The following is a 9,507-nucleotide window of genomic DNA, read 5'->3' as shown; positions in this document are numbered from 1 at the left end:
GCCTCTCTGCCTACTTGTGATCTCTGTCTGTCCAATGAATAAATAAAACCTTAAAAAAAAAGAAAGAAAGAACAAAGCAAGGAAGCAGCTCAGGGGTGCAAGCAAGCAGGGAGTCATTATAACTTTAAATAGGATGATCAGAGAATGCTTTATCACAAAAGTGATATCTAGGTAAATACATGATTGAGAGGAAAGGGAGAGTCAAGGGCACCCACAAGGAAGAGTGTTTCAGGCAGAAGGAAGAACAAGTGCAAAGTCTCTGGGGCAGGAGAATGCCACAAATGTGAGAGACCCTGTGAAGAGGGTGGAGGTGGGTGAGTAGGAGTGACTGATTTCAGAAAAATGGCAGGGAGGGAGTCAGAGCAGAGACAGCCATTGTAAGGACTTGGCTTTTACTCTGGGTGAGGAGCCACTAGGGAAATCTGGGCATAGACGTGACTGGTTTTTTGTTTTTGTTTTTGTTTTTGTCTTAGGAGAGAGAGAGGTCAGGGAGGGGCAGAGGGAGAGAGAGAATCTTAAGCAGGCTCCATGCCCAGCATGGAGCCCAACACGGGGTTCAATCTTGTGACCCCAAGATCATGACCTGAACTGAAATCAAAAGTTGGATGCTCGGGATGCCTGGGTGGCTCGGTCGTTAAGCATCTGCCTTCAGCTCAGGTCATGATCCCAGGGTCCTGGGATCGAGCCCTGCATTGGGATCCCTGCTCAGCAGGAAGCCTTCTTCTCCCTCTCCCACTCCCCCTGCTTGTGTTCCCTCTCTCGCTGAGTTTCTGTCAAATAATAAATACAATCTCTAAAAAAAAAGTTGGATGTGCAACTGACTGAGCCACCCAGGCCCAGCAGTGACATTATTTGACTTGTATTTCTTTTTTTTTTTTAAGATTTTATTTATTTATTTGGCAGACAGAGATCACATGTAGGCAGAGAGAGAGGAGGAAGCAGGCTTCCCGCTGAGCAGAGAGCCCGATGTGGGGCTCGATCCCAGGACTCCGGGATCATGACCTGAGCTGAAGGCAGAGGGTTTAACCCACTGAGCCACCCAGGCGCCCCCCTATTTGACTTGTATTTCACATGTGGATTTCTACCAAAAGCCTAAAGAAGGGGAGTCATAAAGGAAAGCTGAGTGAGCACACCCAGCACTCTGGAGCAGAAGGGCCAGTGTGTGAGTCCTGAGGCTCCCCCCATGAAAGAGCAGGGCCAAGTCTGAGGCATATTTGGCCATGATCCTTCAAGGCAGAGTGTGGAGGGAGCCCCTATGGATTGTGAACCAGGATCCCCTTGAGCAAACCACTCTCCCAGCAAGGCAGAGAGGGAAGACCCTGTCAGTAAGCACTTGCTGTGTTCCAGGCACTTCACCTACATTGTGTCCACTCCTCTCAGCAAGGCTGTGAGGTGGGAGTTATTATCTTTGCTTTTCAGACAAGGATAATGAAGTTCAGGGAGATGATGCTACTTGTCTGATGTCACCTCTTTAATGGTAGTGGAGCTGAAATTTGAACATAGGTCTCTCTGATGACTACAGTCTCTGCTCTGGCAGGGCTTTGTGGCACAGATGGCATTTGCCCTGGGCTCTAAAAGCAAAGTAGACTTGGTCAACTAATCTTCAACAAAGCAGGAAAGAATATTCAATGGAAAAAAGACAGCCTCTTCAACAAATGGTGTTGGGAAAATTGGACAGCCACATGCAGAAGAATGAAACTGAACCATTTCCTTACACCGCACACAAAAATAGACTCAAAATGGATGAAAGACCTCAATGTGAGACAAGAACCTATCAAAATCCCAGAGAAGAACACAGGCAGCAACCTCTTTGACCTCAGCTGCAGCAACTTCTTGCTAGGTATGTCTCCAAATGCAAGGGAAGCAAGGGTAAGAATGAACTATGAGGACTTCATCGGGATAAAAAGCTCTTGCACAGCAAAGGAAACAGTCAACAAAACTAAAAGGCGACGTACAAAATGGGAGAAGCTATTTGCAAATAACATAGCAGATAAAGGGGAGTATCCAAGATCTATAAAGAACTCATCAAACTCAACATCCAAAAAAACAAAAATCCAGTCAAGAAATGGGCAGAAGATATGAACAGACATTTCTGCAAAGAAGACATCCAGATGGCCAACAGACACATGAAAAGGTGCTCCATGTCACTCATCATCAGGGAAATACAAATCAAAACCACAACAAGATACCACCTCACACCAGTCAGAATGGCTAAAATTAACTAAAGTCAGGAAATGACAGATGTTGACGAGGAGGCAGAGAAAGGGGAACACTCCTACACTGTTGGTGGGAATGCAAGCTGGTGCAGCCGCTCTGGAAAACAGTGTGGAGGTTCCTCAAAATAGTTAAAAATAAAGCTGTGCTACGGTCCAACAATTGCACTACTAGGTATTTACCCAAAGGATACGAACATAGTGATTTGAAGGGGCACGTGCACCTAAACCCCAAAGTTTGTAGCAGCAATGTCCACAATAACCAAAATATGGAAAGAGCCCAGATGTCCATTGACAGACGGATAAAGAAGATGTGGTATATATATACAATGGAACATTATTCAGCCATCAAAAAAATGAAATCTTGCCATTTGCAACGACCTGGATGGAGCTAGAGTATATTATGCTAAATGAAGTAAGTCAGTCAGATAAAGACAAATACCATATGATTTCACCCATATGTGGAATTTAAGAAACAGGATAGATGAACATAGGGAAAGGGAAGGAAAAATAAATAAGATGAAAACAGGGAGGCAAACCATAGGAGACGCTGAACTCTACAAAACGAACTGAGGGTTGCTGGAGGGGAGGTGTGTGGGGGAATGCGGTAACTGGTAATGGGCATGAAGGAGGGCACTTGATGTAATGAGCACTGAGTGTTATATGCAACTGAGAATCACTAAATTCTACCCCTGAAACTAATAACACATTATATTTTAACTAAATTGAATTTAAATAAAGAATTTTTTTAATTAAAAAAAATAAAAGCTAGGTAGGCTTTACACATATAGAGAGAAGATTGCAATGAGGAAGGGACACAGGGTTTTTCAGGTGAAAGAAACAGAATGGGACAGGGGATATTTTGGGTCTCTGGATTTAAAAATAGAGACAACTTTGCTGTTTTCAAAAAACAGAGTACGTAAAAAAAAAAAACAAAAAAAAAAAAACAGAGTACGTGCTGGAGCTGAGTCTCAAAAGAACAGTTAGGACCAATTCAGGAAAAAGAGCCTTAAATGCTAGGCTAAGGCAGGGAGTCAGGAGCAGCTCCCTCCCCCTGTATCCAGAGAGCTCCCTAGTTTGTGACCTCAGTGAGGAGGGTTAGAGGAGAAACCAACAGCACAGAAGAAAATGACTTCTTGGATCACATCTAACCAAGCAATTGTAGCAGCTTTTTGGAGGAAAAAATAAATAAGTAACACCTGCCAGGCTTTGCTTGATAATGTCTACAAGGGAGTTTTGGAAACAGACAGGCTGGTGGATCAAAACGTAATGCTCACCACTTAAATAGCTTTATTCTTCAACAGCTACACTAAGTCCCTAAGCCTCCCAGCACAAGGGAGGAGGTAACAGTCATCTCTATTCCTTGAAGAGGACAGACAACCCAGTCTGTGGGCACCTGGGGCCCCCAGCTCAGACTCTGAGGGTAATAGGGGACCCCATCCCTGGGGGTGGCTCTGGAAGGACTCAAGAGGGCAGAGGGGCTGCTGGGTGGGGAGGTGTGTCCTCTTAGATCTTGGGCCCAGCACTAAATCCATCCTAATGCTGATGCTGGAGCCTGAAAAGGACTATTTGGAGACCTACTGGAGACTGAGGAATGGATCTCAAGAGGTCTTAATTGCCCACTCTCAACTCCTTTTTGGCCTGTCGCTTGCTTTGCACGGGTCATCTGCCATATGATAGAACTACTACCGCAGGGTCTCACCATGTGAGAGCTGTTGAAAAGGTCAGCCTTCTGTCCCTAGCCCATCCTCAACACCCTGCAACCCACCTACAAGGCATTATTTGCCTACTGGCCTCTTCTGACAGCCGGAGAGAACAAGGGAATTGCAGCCATAAAACTGGACTCCAAATAGAACCTTCTAAGAGTCCAAAACAGAGAAACAGCAACCCTCCACAGGGGCCTTCCTCAAGTTTCTTATCCTGAAGACCACTTCTCTTTCCCTTCTAAGATACAACAACCACCCTGTCAGTCCTTCACCAGAGAAGCCTCCACTTTTCCATTTAGGAAAAGCTCAACCCCTTAGCACAGAGAAGGGACTAACCCAAAGTCAGGGTGACCCATAGTACACAGTAACTCTCTAGCAGTATCCCTCCCAAAGTCTGAGTCGTAGATAACCACACAGGGCCCCAGCACAACAACACAGGGGACAGGAGGGGAGGGAAGGGCTTGGGCACTGTTCTTTAACAGTGCTCATCAATGTGTCTCCATCAGTACGGGATAAGCCTACTCACTCTTCCCACACATGAGTGTATGCATGCATGTCCAAGTGCACACACACACACTCACAATATTTCAAAGCTAAACAATAATTCTCAAAGCCAGCATAGGATCTAGACTATTAGAAGAAAAACATTTTCCTAAATCTACATAATCTGCATCGATTCCTCTGCCCACATGAAGATCCATCTTATATTGCTCAAGCCAGTTGGAATTTTCCATCTCTTGAAGCTACAAGAGTCCTGACCAATGCATCTCACCTGATTGTATTGGTTAAAAAGCTTTCTGCTGCAAATAACAGAAATGTATTATTTCACAAAACAAAGTGTAGAGGTGGGATAACCTCTAGGGTGCATTGACTCAGAGGTTTACTGGTGTTTTCAAGCTCCCCACTCTGCCTAGAAAAGAGATGACCAGAGTGGTTCCAGTTATCACATCCATATGAAATATCTGCATGACATCAACCTGAGAAAATAGAAGGGTCAGCTTTTACTACAGCTCTTTCTCAGAGACAAGGCAAGGAAACTTTTTCGTAACATCTCCAGCAGGTATCTCCAGGGCTTCATTAGCCAAACCTGGCCTTCCTTCAACCAATGGATTAGGACAGAGAAAACGGCAAGCAAAATGGGATTTTCCTCAGACCAATCATACTCATCTCTAAAGCTGAGGGTGGGTCAGAGTGCTCCAGAAGCAGATGGCTGTGGCTGTGTAATGAGCAGGCTATCCCAATCACATCAGGGTTCTATTAGGAGGGAGCAAACGGTGAGAGAGCATTGGGAAGGCTGCCAACCATGTGCCTTGCACTATATCCAATGGCTATGCTGGCCAAAGCTTTCCTTAAATTTGGGCCACACCAAATCCTTGGGCAGGATATTTTCTCCCTGCAAGGGGGTGGTGGTCAGTGAAGACATGTACACATCTTGTCCAGAACCAATTTTTAGCCAGGTCTTCCAGTTGCTGCTTCTCCAGTTATTGTGAGGAAGGTTCTCCCAGCTGATGTGGGGTTGGGCTGGAGTAAGGTGGGGCTGGAGGCAGGAATGTCAACTGGGAAGTCAGTAAGGCTGTCAGCCCAGGACCTGTGAAACAAGGAGACAGCCCAGCCCAGTAATGCTGGAGCCTGAGTCATGAGCAAGTTCTCAGGGGAAGGCTGAGGACAGGAAGCTGTGCTCACAGAAGGAAGACTCTCAGGGATCTACCAAAGGAGGACATGAGGGCCCTTCCATGAAGGTAAGGGAAAGAGACAAATAAGGGGCAGAGGGAGGAGACCCGCAAAGCATTCCTTTTCCCTTGTTCTGAATGGTACTGGGCATGCTGGAGGGCCAGCCCCTCCAGCAGACATTCCTTGAGTGACTGGAACAGGGACGCTGGGATTTGCTCCCTGCTGCTGGCCCACCTTCATTCTCAGGCCAGCCTTCACTCCCCCAATACTCTGTGCTCTTTCATGCCCTCAAGACTTTGTCAACGCTGCCCACTCATCAGAAAGGCATTTTCCTGCCTACAATGTCCCACTTCATCCTTCACATGCAGCCTCTGGAGCCCCAGCCAAGTAAGTGATGGCTCCTTCCTTTTATTCCCGCACAGCCATAGAGCTGTATGCCTTGCCTTGGGTTGTAATTCCTACCAAAATGTCAATCTTCTCACCTCCTAGAATGAGCTGAGAACACTCCAAGGGCAGAGACCATGTCTTGTTCATTTTGGTGACCTCTGTAGTGCCCAGCCAGTGTGGGGCCACACCACCTGCTTGGGAAGCAAGGGTAGGGATGGTGGGAAGGAGGGAGGTTCCTGTTGCCTTCTCCAGAGCTGAGCTGTTCAATATGGTAGCCCTTGCCATATGTGGCTATCTAAATGTAAAAATTTTTAATTTAGCCCTTTAGTTATACTAGCTGCTTTTCAAGGGTTCAATAGCCACTTGTAACTAGTGGCTACTGTTTAGACAGTGCAAATAAAGAATACTTCCATCACTGCAGAAAGTTCTAGTACATAGCACTATTCTAGAGACTCAAACTATTGCTGCAGCCGTAAGAGGAGCAAACTTCCTGCTACAAAGTCCTTTCTTCTCCCATCCAGAGCCCAGCACAAACCCAGATACATCCTCCGTTCTCCTCTCTCTCTCCTCTCTCCTTCCTCTCCACTCCCTTCTCTATCCCCGAGAGGGGATATCTGATCCGAGAGGATCAGAAGAATACTTCCCAGTGGCCTCAGAGTTCACAAAGCCTTTTTATAGTCTGCATGTCTCTGACCCTTCACTAAATCCTGGGAGGTAAGCAGGACAGAGATTGTAATTCTCATTTTACAGGTGAGGGAAACACAGCTCAAAGAGGAAAAGACTCTTGCCTAAGGCCACCCAGACAGCATGTGCTGGAGCCTAGACTGGACCTCAGGTTAGACTCCAGTCCCTTGTTCTTCCTCCAATGCCGTGTCACCTCGCACTGAGGAGCCATCTAATCCCACCTGCTATCTGATGCACAAGCCCTTCAACGACCTTGCTCTCAGGGGCTCATCCAGCTTCTGCTTCAGTGCTCCCTAGGATTTGAACCTTGCTGCCATTTGCGGAAGCAGCACAACCCACCTGTATAGATAGACCTGCCAGAAAACTCTTTTGCTGATGCTGGGCCCTGTCCTGAGACCTCAGACATCATGTGACACAGCCACTAACATGCCCTCTGCCACACGAGTGCCAGGTAGCCTGCAGCCTCACACACCTCCAGTTCGGGGGAGCTCAACACTCAGGGGAGCCTTTTCCTTCTTTGGGCCTTTAAACACCCGCCTCCCTCCAGCAGTTCCTCCCCACTGGTTTTCCCTCTGGGGCCTCCACAAACTATACCTGCTCTTGCTACCCCAGGACCAGCCTCAGGGACAAGGACCCATTCTCTATAGTGTGCTGTTGTCCTGGCTACAGCCTCAATAGGTCATCAGAGACAGGACGCTCCATCCTATTTGCCCATGACCTCCTGTGGTTTCTCTTTTGCATTAGCATATGAACCTCCTTATTCTGTGGACTCCATAGGAGGCCAAGGTCATGTCAATAATAGTGACAACTGCCACTGATGATGTGCTCACCGTATGTCAGCCATCTGGATGAGTGTTCTGCTCACATGCTACCTTCGATACCCTGCAAGGTGGCCATTAATATTATTCCCATTTAACAGATGAACAGACTGCTTATACACATATCTGTCATCTAGGTGAGAGGACAGCTGCAAGAATCAGGAGGATGGAGGTGACTGGGGACAATGCAGGTTTGGGCCTGGGTCAGTGCCAGGTCGCTGGGAGGGTGAAGGAGTTCAGAGGAATATAGAATCTGGCTATATGCGCAGGCCTCAGGGGCAAAAGACTTGGGTTTAAATCACAGCTACTTACCAGCTATGTGACATTGAGCAAGTCACTTTGTCTCTCTGAACTTCCATTTCTTCATGTGTAAAATGGAGCTGGTAGTACGTGATACAGAACCTAGGGCCTGCAATGAAGAAATAATGGCTGCTTAGCACCGTGTGTTACTCTCCAAGAGTTCTCAGGATTGGGAGCTAATACGAAGATTATCATCAATATTATTACAGAGAAGACCATACCCAGTGCTGAAGCAGGTGTAATTCACACTGTCTTCCCACGCTGAGCCTGGTCAGACCCAATAGCTCCCTGCACCCACACGTGGCTTCCAGCAAATACCTGACTTCCAAGATGAGGTTTTTATTTTTTTAATTAAGTAAGCCCTATGTCCATGGGGCTTGAACTCACAATCCTACGATCAAGAGTTGCATGCTCTACCAACCCAGCCAGCTACGTACCCCTGAGATGAGTTTAGATATTCTAATGGAGATGAAGTGTGAGGGGCTATGAAGGGCCTGGGCTGCTCCTGCAGTGAGCCACTCATCACCCACCCTTCTCTCCAGTAAAGGGGGTGGGGAATGGGCAGGAGTTAAAGGGTGGGGGACAATGAGAGATGACAAGGAAAGAGAAGAAACTAAAAATGAAGTCATGTCACTTCTAAAGCAAACATGGTTTTGGCAAGTCCTTTTCCTCTCTAAACCTCTGTCAAATGGGGTAACAACATCTCCTTTGCTGACATGGGGTGCTGTGGGTAGGAGCCCCAGCCAGGGTTAGCGCACAGGGGCACTTAGTGAGTGTCTGCTCCTAAAGACTGGCTGCCAGCTCTGCTGATGAGTTTGGGCCATCATGGCAGCCAATGAAAACAACAACATAATAGCATAATACCAACCGTTTCCTGAATGCCGGCTCGGGGCTACTCTTCATGGCAGCCTTTAAGGGAGGTGTCATTATCCACATTTGCAGAGGAAGAAACTGATAATTAAGGAGTAAGCAAGGGTGACATGCCCAAGGTCACTCAGTAGGCCAAGATGCCAGGACTGGCAACCAGGTCTGGCTGAAGCCCAATTTTGGTCCTGACACCAAGCTGCGGAGCCCCAGGGGAACCAAGCCCAGGTGCAGGAACCTTTGTATGCGTCTTCCATCCCAGCCCAGGGCTCACTGCCACAAACAAGGACCACGACTACTATGCATGCTGGAGGAGCATGAGACAGAAATTCAAGTCCCCTCTCTGCTACAAAATGACAACGGTCCTAGACTATCCCTTCTCCTCCTGGGCCTCAGTTTCTCCACCTACACAGCAGGGTGCTCGAAGTCAGGACTCTCAACTAACTCCCTGAAATTATGCAGACAGTAGAAGGAACTCGGAGGCGGAAAAGTGTCCTAAATGGGAGCAGTGCAGTGTTCCTCCATCCTTGAATAACCACTAATTAGTTAATCCCCAAAGCAGCAGGGTGAGTTATTCCGTACTATTATTATCCCCAATTTACAAGCAGAAGGTTGAATGAGGGAGTGATTGCCCCAGGCTCGGAGCAGGGATGGGATCAGCAGAGGCCTGGGAGGTGCTACAAATTGTTTTAGAATTGGGGGGGGGGGGGGTAGTAGAGGGACAAGGGAGGCCTCCAGGGGGAGAAACCACATAGGAATGCATTTCTGATCCTCGAGAAGTTGAAGTCCCTTCAGGGCATCTGAGCCAGCTCTCTGCCTGCACAGATGTGCAGACAAGGGCCCAGAGAGGGGGAGAGACTGGCC

At 47.4% G+C, this 9,507-nt stretch overlaps 1 long non-coding RNA gene across 1 annotated transcript in view; it reads right to left on the bottom strand.

Annotated features, from left to right (window-relative positions):
- Positions 1–7,797: 7,797 nt before the first annotated feature.
- LOC123953326 overlaps positions 7,798–9,507 on the bottom strand; it is a 35,446-nt gene continuing 33,736 nt past the window's right edge. The window contains exon 3 of the long non-coding RNA XR_006820860.1: positions 7,798–7,888. This is a non-coding gene — a long non-coding RNA (uncharacterized LOC123953326). The remainder of the gene's footprint in view (positions 7,889–9,507) is intronic.

The sequence above is a fragment of the Meles meles genome, chromosome 11 (genome assembly GCF_922984935.1).
Source record: "Meles meles chromosome 11, mMelMel3.1 paternal haplotype, whole genome shotgun sequence".
Taxonomy (NCBI): domain Eukaryota; kingdom Metazoa; phylum Chordata; class Mammalia; order Carnivora; family Mustelidae; genus Meles; species Meles meles.
Note: the sequence above shows the minus strand (reverse complement) of the source record. Positions and strands in the feature narration are given on the sequence as shown.